Source organism: Mustela lutreola, chromosome 3 (genome assembly GCF_030435805.1).
Source record: "Mustela lutreola isolate mMusLut2 chromosome 3, mMusLut2.pri, whole genome shotgun sequence".
NCBI classification, from domain to species: domain Eukaryota; kingdom Metazoa; phylum Chordata; class Mammalia; order Carnivora; family Mustelidae; genus Mustela; species Mustela lutreola.
The window spans coordinates 181,102,880-181,114,991 of record NC_081292.1 but is presented as its reverse complement, the minus strand read 5'-3'; positions in this window follow the sequence as shown (position 1 = coordinate 181,114,991).

Below are 12,112 nucleotides of genomic sequence, written 5' to 3'. Positions count from 1 at the left end.
AGGTAGAGTGTGACTGATTGGGCCCATAGCTCTAGGAGCTGTTGATGGAGAAAGCCGTCATTGGAGGTTCTCTGATCAATCTCGGACTCTGGCTTTGTGCATTCTTACATCCCTCGAGAGACTGTACACCATGAAAAAGTGCTTTTGTGCATAGGAGGCTGAATTCTCCCAGGAAACATCTAGTGACATGTAAGGAAAAAAAAAAAAGGTTAACTCTCTCAGGCAATATAATTTTTTGTAGTAGCTTGGGAATATGTCAAGAAGCTAAATGTTTTCTTTTTATTTTTGTTGTTACTATATGAAAAATAATAGAGAAGCCTTTAAGGCATTTTTACCTGAAGCTTATCATGATACTTTGATTTCCTTTAATATACTGACCACCCTGATATTAAGAAGGGAGGATGCATTTTAAAATGTATTTTATAATTGGCTCAGAATTTGGTGAAGAGATTTTTAACAGCAGTGGTGAGCATTTAGAGGTTAAGTTCACAGGGGTTTTTATTTATTTAATTAACAAATGGTTTTTGTTTGCCTCCTTTATGTCAGATCCTGTATTGAATTCAGGATTAGGAAAAACAAACATGGTCTTTGCCTTTCTGGAACTTTCAGTCTCATGGGAGGCCCCAAAATAAATAATCATGCTAATGCATATGTAATTTAAAATCTTGGCAGTGCTATTGCTTGCTGTGTGATATATCACAACGAGGAGTGGCCTAGCCTGGGGAATCAGGGGGAGTGGCCCTGGGACACCTCCTTTGTCTTGAGATCTGAAGAATGAATAGGATTTAGATGAGCAGGAGGAGGTGGGCAAGCCAGTAGGTGTGAAGAGCTTTACCACAAGGGACAGGGTTTAACAGCCTTGGGGAGAAAGGGAGCAAGCCTCAGTTGGGGTACTGAAAGCCTGTATCACGGGAGGGCAGAGAGAAAGGACAACTGGGAAGAGGAGGCCAGGGCTGCAAGGAGAGCCATCGGCAGTAGGCCTTGGAGGCCGTGCTTAAGTTATGCTCACGGTAAAGGGAAGCCAGTGAAGCGTTTACACAAGATCATTGTGCTTGCAGGGTAAACAAGGAGCTGCAAGGGTCGGGGGAGACCAGTCGGCAGGCTGTTGCCTTTGTCTAGGTGAGGATCGTTTTATAGGATGCACTGCACACTCATGCATACGAGGAGAAAGACAGAATGAAAGTAAAAGTCACACAGAGCAGAAAAAACGCTGTGCACGCGCGCGCACATAAAAGAGAGCAAGAATGGAGCTGAACACTTGAAGTTTTAAAGTTAGGGCTAATATACAATTTTTAGGTAATTAAAAATTTAATTTAAAAGGTGTTCTTTCCTGTAAATATCAGGTGGATAATATATTGATATGCAAAGGGAAATACGATAATAAATTTCAGGTAAAATTGTTTTTAGAGTTTTCTACCTTTTTTTTTTTTTTTTGACAGAGGGCTACAAGAGGCGGGGAGGGACCGAGGAAGGTGGGGAGAGGGATCTTAAGCAGAACCTCAAGGGGAGTGAGGTTCTCCACTGAGCACAGAACCTCACAGGGAGTTTCATCTCAGGACACTGAGACTGTGACTTGAGCCGACATCAAGTATTGGATGGTGCACACACAAAGCCACCCAGGTGTCCCTCCTTACAAGAACAAGAACAAAAGATGAAATGTAACTGGTCCAAATCCTGGCTTTTACTTCCCAACCACGTGAATCTGAGCAGCTTTGAAGAGCGCTGACCCTCACTCTCTACCCATGTTCTCTGAGAGGTGAATGACTATGCGTGTGCATGTGCAAACTGGCTGCCCTTTCTCCTAGGGCAAGGCAAACGAGGTATTCCCCAAATGTGTCTCAGGGGCAGACTCCCTCCTTGCTCTTCCTTGGTGGTTTCCTCGAGGGCTCAACTTCTCTCCTTGCCCTTGTGTGGTGACTTTCATTGTTTAACTTCAAATTGACTTTATTCTGGAATGATAGCCTGAACTCAGACCTGCATTTTTAGGGGTCTGGGAGTACCTTTCAATATGTAACTAATACTTTAAATACAAGTAAGTCTATCTTGAGATAAAAACGCTGATTTTTGAGAAGGAGGCCTGTGTAGCTTTGGGAAATTTCTTAACTATTTTTGACCTCATTTTCTTTAGCTATAAAGCCATAGGGAACTTCAGCGTGAATCAGTGTCCAACCACTGCCTGGTTTGCAAATAAAGTTTTATTGGAACACAGCCATATTCATTTGTTTATGCAGAATTATGTAGTTGCTACAGAGACTAGTGGACTGTGAATGCTAAAATATTTACTATCTGGCTCTTTGCTGAGAAAGTTTGCCAACTGCTGAATTAGATCATTGATTTCCATTCTCTTTTCCTCCTCCTCCTCATCTATCCCTCTCTCCCTCCTCTATTCTCCCTCCCTCTCTCCCTCTTTTCCTTTTTTCTTTCTTTCTTAACATCTGAATCCATTCTTCAAACAATATATTGCATAGGAATCCAGTACCGAACACAAATAGATGTGGGCCTTCTCTATTTCAAAGGTTTGGATATGGGGGTAGTTTTCAGTTACTTTAATTTGAAAGTCGCTAGACTAATTTTTTTTTTTTAATTCTCTAATAATAATGATGTGTATAAAGGCCTTGAATCTCGAGAGCTACTTTCAGTCTGTAACAAGAGTCGAGTGGTAGGATGTGAATCCCCCCACCACAACCCTCCTCCCCCACCTCAGAAATCCTTCTCTGTTTTTCATCTTTCATTCCCCACGTGTTCCTTACCAACCCCAAAAGTCAACCTGAAGTCCCTCTTGCCTCCGCTGCTGTCTAGCTGCTCAGGAACCCGAACAGGAGCCTGCACCGGGCCCTGCCCCTTGCAGCAGTATCCCGAGTCCCAGACTTTTCTGGATCTCCTCTCCAAAGGAGAAACTTTAGCTTCATATACTCCCCTTAATATCTGCTTTCTGCTGAATGACAGCTGGCTAATCAGATACATCCAGGCTGTTAATTTTATAAAGGCTGTTAATTTTTACTAATGGCTTAATGAATTTATCCCTCCCGGGTAACACATTTGTATTTTAATCAGGGCTTTCTAGAGAGGGTACATTTGTTAACCCAAAGGAAGGGCTTTAGTGGAGGGAATTCAGGCAACGTTGAGAGAGTTTAAGAGGTGTTTAGAGAAGAGAAGCCTCTGGATGCTGCTCAAATAAGTCCACGAAAGTGGACATCCGTTCCTTCTGCAACAGTGACCAGTTCCCCTGCATCATGGTCAGTTTGCGCATGCGGGTTGGCAGCCTTCTCTATCGCTTTGCGACTCTCTACTTCTGAGCTGTGTCACATTGGCACGAGGCATGGCGTTTTAGAGCTCAGTCTCCACCTGCCCGGAATCGGTGCATAAAAAGTCTCCCACATATCAGAGTTTCGGTAAATACTCCTTATTTTCCCTTCGAACTGCAGGCCGCATCTCTTGTGCTCCGGAGTAAGAAAGTTTCATCTCGGTCTTACACAGAATTTATTCCCTGGTTTGGAAGAAAATACTTTTTTTTTTCTTTCTGTACTCTTTACCTTGTTCTCAATAAATTAGGTCAAAGACACAATAATTGGAATCCTAGAAGTCAATAGTTTTAAGGGACAATGGGAAACATTGAATTTGCTCCTTTTATTTCCCAGACACAGTGAGAGGTTAACTGGTTAACTTAGGGTGGCAAGAGGTCTAGTTAGGGGAAGGTCTAGAGCTGGAAATCAAACCTCCAAATTCCGGGTCACCAAGTGAAGAAACAAGCAATGTAAACAAATGGCACATTTTCTCTCCCGAAAATCCAGTCTTGTGCGGAGGAAAATCCTAGATCAATAACATGCATTTGGAGCGAAGCATGCAGAGATTTTCCCCAGCATACCTTCAGGACTGATGAAGTTGCATACGTCATCCTATTTGGACCAGGGAAACGGTCAAGCTCTCGTATCCACTTCATGGAGCCAGAAAGTGACCATCACTTAGCGTCTGCTTTTTAAGTCTGCTTCTGTAACCAGCAGTGAAACCTGCCTTCAACACGTTTATTATGGGATGAAAACTGAGCTTCTGTGTGTTGATGGCATAGCTCCGGGGAGTCCCCCTGCCCACTTGAACTTTCAATGGGGCCTCTTACCGCTTAGGCTGTATTCATTCCTCCATGCAAAGCGCTCTCTCATTGCCCGAGAGCCTAACAAGAAATTCGCCAGGCACAGCTGCTTCATTTTGCCCTAGCGTTGGGGTAATAACCACCTGGCAGGCTGCAGGTCTCTCCCCCCACCCCTCGCTCCAATCCCCATGCAACTGTTGGAGTCTCTCCTTGCGCTGGCTGCCCCACCCTCCCTTTCAAAAATTACTTTCAGTAATTACTACAGCTCAAGGATGCTGTCCAATCTAAAATAGCTAATGAGAACCAGTCCTTCAATCTAAACTGTAATCAGCTTATAACAAGCTCCCTTTTCCTGTGCTTCATTACTGTGACACAATCTATTTTTCATACCTCAAAATGATAAGGCAGAGTCAGGAGAAAAGAAGCCCTCTCTATCACCAGGCTTGCATGAAAGGGAGATGGGCTTAAGCATGCAGAATTGATTTATTTGCATTCTTCTATTGCTTTGGTGGCTGCATCTTTGAAAGAAGTTAATATTGTATTTTTGATTTGGCCCTAAGAACAGCGGGGCCTGACAATCAAGCATGCTTATTACAGCCAGGAAGGGGAAAAGAAAAAAAAAAGAGTCCAGTGGAGCTCAAGTGCATCCTGATTTATTTGGACATGTGCAGACTTGGAGCAGAAAGTATATTAAATTCTGTTGGAGAAACTGCCAATGCTGTCTCGATCTGGGTGTTTGTTCTCCCTGAAATGTGTAGGATTGTTACCTATAACCTATGAGCTACTTACCTGCCTGACTTTGATGTGCCTGTGCAAACTCTTCATTGTTTATTTCCAAAGAAAGAACATGGAAGGCACCAACCACAGGGGTTCTCACTAGGAGTTTGGGAAATCTGCTTGGCTAATAGTGTACAATCTGTTGATAAACACCCAGGCTATTTTAATCTCCTTTCCAAGTTTATACTCCTGAGTTAATTTCCAGACTGTCATGTTTTGCCTGGTGTGATTAAAGCTCGGCCTGTTGAAGCGTCCACATTCTCCTGGAGTGATTTCCTAGGCATGGAGGTTGTGGCAGAGCAAACCTATTAATCCCACCCTAATGATTAAAGTGGCTGAGGGCCTGCAATGTCTGATGGGTTAATACCAGCAGCCGAGTCCTTGGGTTTAATCCAACTCAGTCATCACTGTGAATGAGACAGTTTTGATGAGCTTCAGTGAGGCTGGGACTGCTGTCATTGTCCAGTGTAGACCCCGAATGTTAAGAAAAGATAAAAGCCAGTCTCAACTGCTAGACAGCTCCTATGGATGTCAGTAACCTAAAGATATGAAATGCAGATTGGGGTATCTTTGTGAAATAATTGTCAACAGGCAGAGAAACCTCACAAAAGAACCCCCTGCGCTATTTTACTTACCTTCCTGCCAAAAACAGAAGAAAAAAAAATAGAATCCATTAGTCAGTTTTTAAAGATTGTTTTTCCTTGCTTTGTCTGAAAATGTGTTAAAAAAAAAATGAGGCTAAGTTAGAAAACCTTTTACCAGATCATTTCATTTGTAGAAAACAAACGCACACAACTCATTCAAAGTAGCTGGTTTGCAAATTTACTCATTAGACAAAAACCAGTAAAGTGGTGTCTCCACTCGTGTGGAATCTTGATCAGACAATCCGGGAAGGTGGTTCTCTGCTGCCTCTCCATCTTCAAGAGCCTTGGGATCTAACTTGCTTTTAAAATAGCGAGGCTGTCAGAGGATTCAGACTGAGCATCTGTACTTCAAGTGAGTCCATAAATTAACTTCCCGTACTTATGGCATTCCAAAAGAATGAAGCTCTTGTTGGAATTCATAATTCGTTTCTTTCAGGAATGTTATGTAACCATGCCTCTTACACAGGGAGAGTGTTCTACCTCCAGTGTTTGCAGCAAGGAATTTTTCTTGCCCAAGCAAGACATATTATCCTTCTCTCTCTCTTTCTCCCACTGAAGGTGACCATCTGAAAATATGTATCATGGGTGCCTTTATAACTTGGGGCCAGGGGACAGAATTCATGGCCTCCTTCAATCAGACTTTTTTTGTCTGAGTGTGAAGTTTAAGGGAATTTGAGTCGGCTGCCAAAAAATATCTGGATTTATACATCACTGCATTATTTTCTTAATGGGCATTGATTTCCAATGGAGATAGTCCCACCATACTTTATCCACTTTCCAATGAGCCTCAGTTCTTGATTGCACCGCAAGCAAAACACCCTTTTGCTGCTAATGGACACAGGTCTTCGCTGAAGATGAAAATGAGAGCACCACGTTGTTTCAGAAAGAATATAAATTTGAAAACACGTATCATTACTTTTATCTTAACTAATATATACCTAATATAATATACAACCAATCTTTATTTTTAACTAAGAAAATTTATTGATACCTTTTCTTGGCTGAACAAGTGGCCTGGGCATTGAAGACATCAAGCATGGTCATGATCAGTCTGAAAGCTCATGGCCATTATCGGAACTCCCCCCCAAAATATATATATATATATATACACACACACACATATATATGATGATGTTAACAGAAAGGGGAAAATAAGAAGTCTACTCTTCAGGGTGGATTTAAAAATAATTCTCAGTTATACTTTTGGGAGTTACATTAATATTAGTGATGATGATAAAACTACGTAGTTTATCCATGACTAAGTATCTAAAGATATTTGTGTTGTATAATAACCAGTTTAAGAGTACAGCCCAAGGCTTCTCAAAATAAGCCAGGGGCCGGCTCCCCCAGTGAAGTGAGAAATCACTCCCCCCTTCTTTCTAAGAGTTCACCTGTAGTTTTGGTTTGGGAAAAATGTTAAGCATTTATTTTGAGGTAAAAACAAAAACTAATTTTGTATTACAAAAAAAAAAAAAAAAAATCCAAGGGGTAGATCAGTGATTTTAAACATGACCACTTGCCATATCATCTCTTAGGGGTGGGAAGATGCATGAAATGCCCTAATTATCAAGGAATTTAAAATTAGGGTGCCTGGGTGGCTCACTGGGTTAAGCCTCTGCTCAGGTTGTGATTTCAAAGTCCTAGGCTTGAGCCCCACATCTCTCTGCTTAGCGGGGAGCTGGCTTCCCTCTCTCTCTCTCCCAACTTGTGATCTTTGTCAAATAAATAAATAAAATCTTAAAAAAAAAAAGAAAAGGAACTTAAAAATCTAGCAGACTGCGGAGAATCACTGAAATCAAAGTTTAAATATGTTTTATAGATTGTATTTATATGCACAGCATAATAACTTTTACTGATATATTTTTTCAAAGGTTCTTAAGTAAAAAAGAAAAAATGTTCAAAGGTTAACTGAAATTTATATCGATGAGAAGTACTTTTGAGCCAACTAGTTCTGAGTCATGCCAAAGAGTAAATTCTGTGGTTGCATTATGGTGAGGGCCACAGAAGGTGGAGAATGAAGCCAAGATAAAATACTGATCTGTGTGCTAGGATTTTAGAGCTAATGCTCCTTTGTGGTTATTTTTTCCTTTTCCCTGTCTTTCCTTTGCTTTCTATCTGCCCTTGGACCCAGACATGGGTGCATCATATAATTGTGCTTTTTTCTTTTAAACTTTTGCCATTATAGAAAGATGTTCTTCAAACAAATAAGTCTTGTAGAAAGCAATCTGGTTTTTATTGTTTTTAAGAGAAATTTTTTTAAAGATTTTATTTATTTATTTGATAAAGAGATCACAGAGATCACAAACAGGCAGAGTGGCAGGCAGAGAGAGAGGAGGAAGCAGGCTCCCTACTGAGCAGAAAGCCCGATGCAGGGCTTGATCCCAGGACCCTGGAATCATGACCTGAGTGGAAGGCACAGGCTTAACCCACTGAGCCACTCAGGTGCCCCTGCAATCTGGTTTCTTAAATAGGTGTTCCATAAAATTAAATTGTGTTATTGTTTAATCTTACCATTAAGAATAATTCATGGGGTGCTTGGCTGGCCCAGTCTTTACGCGTCTGCCTTTGGCTTGGGTCATGATCCCAGTGTCCTGGGATCCAGCCCTGCATCAGGCTCCCTGCTCAGTAGGAAGCCTGCTTCTCCCTCTCCCATTCTCCCTGCTTGTGTTCCCTCTTTCACTGTGTCTCTCTCTGTGCCAAATAAATAAAATAAAATAAAATAAAATAAAATAACTAAAAAAAAGAGAAGAGTTCATGATATAGCCTGATATTTTTAATGAAAGAAACTGAAATGTCTCCTTATATTTTCATTCAGTATTTTTAATCTGAAACGATCAGGGGTTAATATTTCAGGCAGTGGTTTAATGACAATGGAATTTCAGTTATGAAAAACATATTTGATAATGACTGTAATTATAAATGGGCTCTAGTTAGCAAACTTGCTTCATCTTGATGGAATTAAAAAATAATCTTCTGCAGGTTTATTAACCTGACATCCAAATCTTATTTGTGGATTTTTCTCCTCAGAGTCCGTTTGATCACTTAGCAAAAATCAGTTTTGGGGGCTGGCTGGGGACTGAAAATACTGACTCTGGAAAGACAGAGAAAGAAAAATTGAAGAAGCATTACTCATTGCTCAAACCTCTAGTCTGGGTGATAAATTCACGTGGAGGTTAAAAGGGGCAATGCACTGCTGTCAGAGGCACCCGGGACATCTCGAGGTTTGCCTTCCCTGGAAGGCGAAGTCAGAGTGGGGCCCAAATGTGGGTGACAGGAGATGGGGTAAGGGGAACACGAAGGGGGAGGAAGTGGGAAGGGCCCAGGAACCTAGGCTAAGGTTTTAGAATTCTGCTTCAGGGCAACCAAAGCAGACATACACCTCGATAATATAATATTAATTAATAATGTCAGCTTGCACATACTGCGCAAATCTGGTGAAGGAGTTATCTGGGAACGCTTCCTGGGACTGGCGGCTTGTCAGCTGTGAGGTGAAGGACCACAACATTGGAACACTGGGAAGCAGAGCAAGAGCATTCAAGATAGAATGAATAGCACATACAGAAGTGCTTCTGCGGGGTATTCAAATTGCAAATGACAGAAGCCACCCAAAGCCACCTTCTGTGACTGCCATTGACCAACGTGGCAAGGATGTTCTTTTATTTTATTTATTTATTTTTTAAGATTTCATTTATTTATTTGATAGACAGAGATCGCAAGTAGGCAGAGAGGCAGGCAGAGAGAGAGGGGAAGCAGGCTTGCCGCCGAGCAGGAACCCAATAAGGGGACTCGATTCCAGGACCCTGGGATCATGACCTGAGCTGAAGGCAGAAGCTGAGCCATCTAGTCACCCCAAGAATGTTCTTTTATTTAGGAAAAATATTAGTACAGTGGAGCCTATCAGGGCACTTATGTATGGATTCATACTAACTTTCCACTGTGGGACTCAGTCTTACAAACAGTATCACTGCTGAATATCCCAGAAGGAAGAAAAATGGTTGGCGACTATACCAAAAATGGACCAAAGGGGGTCAGTACCAACAACAAAGTCGTGAAAGGTTGTTGGGTTCACCATAACCGAATGAGAAAAAACTACCCTAAAAAAACACACAGAGAGTCACTGATTGTTAATTTAAGAAAAGAAATGGAAGAAGAAAAAATCCTCCCAAGTCAGCCCAAAACGTCACAGCTTTGCAGATTTTCTCTTTTTAGACCAAAGTAATCCCATCTCTAAAAGGACATTCTCTGAGTCACACTGATAAAACACACTGAAAAAACACACTGAATAGAGATAGGAAGATGACACAAGAACGGGCTTCTACCCCCGGGGATGTTCAGAATGGCAAAGAAAAAAAAAAATCATGTTTTTTTAAATGTCTAATCCTGTTTTTGAATTAAAATAAACCTGGAATGCTCTGCAAACTATCTTTTACACTAAAAAACATGTTTTCTCATAATGCAACAGCTTTTAGCCACTTTTTCACTTATTAAATTTGAAATGTTTTCTAAGCATAGCTTTGGTTTGGAGTAGTTTTTGCCTCCCTCAATTGTCTATGCGAGAAGTGTCATCATCTGTTGATTAATATGTACTTATCGAACATGCTTTTTATGAGCAAAGCGGTGTGCTGGATGTTATGAGGATTATAGCAGTTTATTTGACTTTTAAAATACTGCCCTAGCCTTGTGTGGCTCTAGGATCTGTGCACTGGAAAAGTGATGTTAGTACCTCAATGCCGCGGAAGGAAGCTGCTATAGAATTCCTGCTATGAGAATAGGTCAGAAGTTTTGGCCCCTGGGATTTTCTAGGGCTTCTAGAACGAGGCACATTTATTTGTTGAGGGTATTATGCCCAAGTGGGTTCTCTGCAGTCCCCCGTTATCCTTCTTGGTTTGGACTCTATAGGGAGCTAGAATCAAGGCTCCAGAAATCCTGACCCAGAGTGTCTGTACTTCTCATTCCTTGGGTAGATGGGAGTGGTTGCCTCTTTTTTTCACCAATACATACTCAAAATATCTGGATTTTGATACAATTCCTTGTCAGCCAGACCTGTACTTTGCAAATGAAGAAAGGCACACGTACCTATTGAATCTAATGTGCTCATTCGAAATTCGTAGTGAACCTCTTTCATCTCTTCCTTTCTCCTTTCTTCCATATCAACCCCCATCTATTCCTTTTTCTTTCTCACTTACCCATCCACCATTTTCCTAATGCTTTGGGGAGTACCAACCAATAAGCTTCAAACTCTCAAATTTGCCACATGTATGTTTTAAAAGTAATTATTTGTAAATCAGCTTCTCTTCACATAAATATCGCAGATTGCATTTTAGTTAGATCTCTTGACTGGGCTTCTCACATGGAGCCCTGAGTCCCTTCAGGGAGATGATACCAAATAGTGATGATAAATGTAGACTTGAGATCTGAGGATTGTGATCAGTTGTACCACTTGTGAGGCCAGTCTTTTGATCTTAGAAGAGTTACCTAACCGCTCTGAGCCTTAGTTTCTTGATTTCCACTTAACAAAATGAAGATGTTACAAAGATGAAATTAGATAATTTATTTAAGAGGATTCCTGTAGCACCTAATACAGAGTATGTATCAGTAGAGTTGGCTACTCTTCATCATCATCATCATCATCATCACCATTGTGGAGGTGCCAAATGGAAGTTGCATCTTTCTGTAACATCAGCTGTGCTTGAGGATTTGAGGGACAGAGGTAAATGATTTCACTCATAAGTCATACAAAGTATTGATTTCATATTAAAACAAATACAGCCCTATGACAGTACAGAAGACACAGGTCCCATGGATTGTTCAAGATAAAATAAGACCACAGAAATTTTTACTGCTAGTGAGAAAGAAGCCCCTGAAGGAATATGTTTACTTTCATTTACTACTTGGGGTTTTCCAGGGGGAGATTTGGGAAGGTGCTGCTACTGGCTAAAACAGTAGCAAAAAAAGAGTCCCGGTCCTCTCAACCAAGTATCAGAGGTAATTCTCTTAAATTGCTCATTTGTTTACATGTTTTACTTAGGAATGCAGAAAGTTTCAGATTATTTATTTATTTACTTATTTTAAATGGTGGAAGTATATTAACGATATTTTATCAAATTCTCACAGTGATTTTGCAAGTTAGTTTTGCTCTGTTGATTTTGTAGGTGAGGAAATTGAACCTCAAAGCTTAGGTAACTTATGTAAGGTTTCCATCAGTGAGTGGTGGATCTGGGCTTTGAACTCAGGTCTCATGGCTCTTTCCATTCTGCTTTACTGCATCCCAGTGAATTTGATTGAAATGATTTTGATTGTATGGTGAGTGTTTAGTGTGCCAATTTAACTAAGCTCATATTACATTTTCAACAATTCTTTTCCCTGCATAGCTCTGAGTTAGTCTTGCTCACTGGAGATATTTTTTTTGGGAGGGAGATTTGGATGGTATAAACGAAGGAGTGGCCATATTGCTATTCACTGAGGATGTCAGTGCTAGGTATGAGACACCGTAGAATATGACACATGTTTTCATTCACCTGCTGGTTCATCTGGTTGACATGGGACAACCTCAATGTCTTCCGCTGGATATTCTGCTTCTGTTTCTCCAGCTGCTGGATATTCT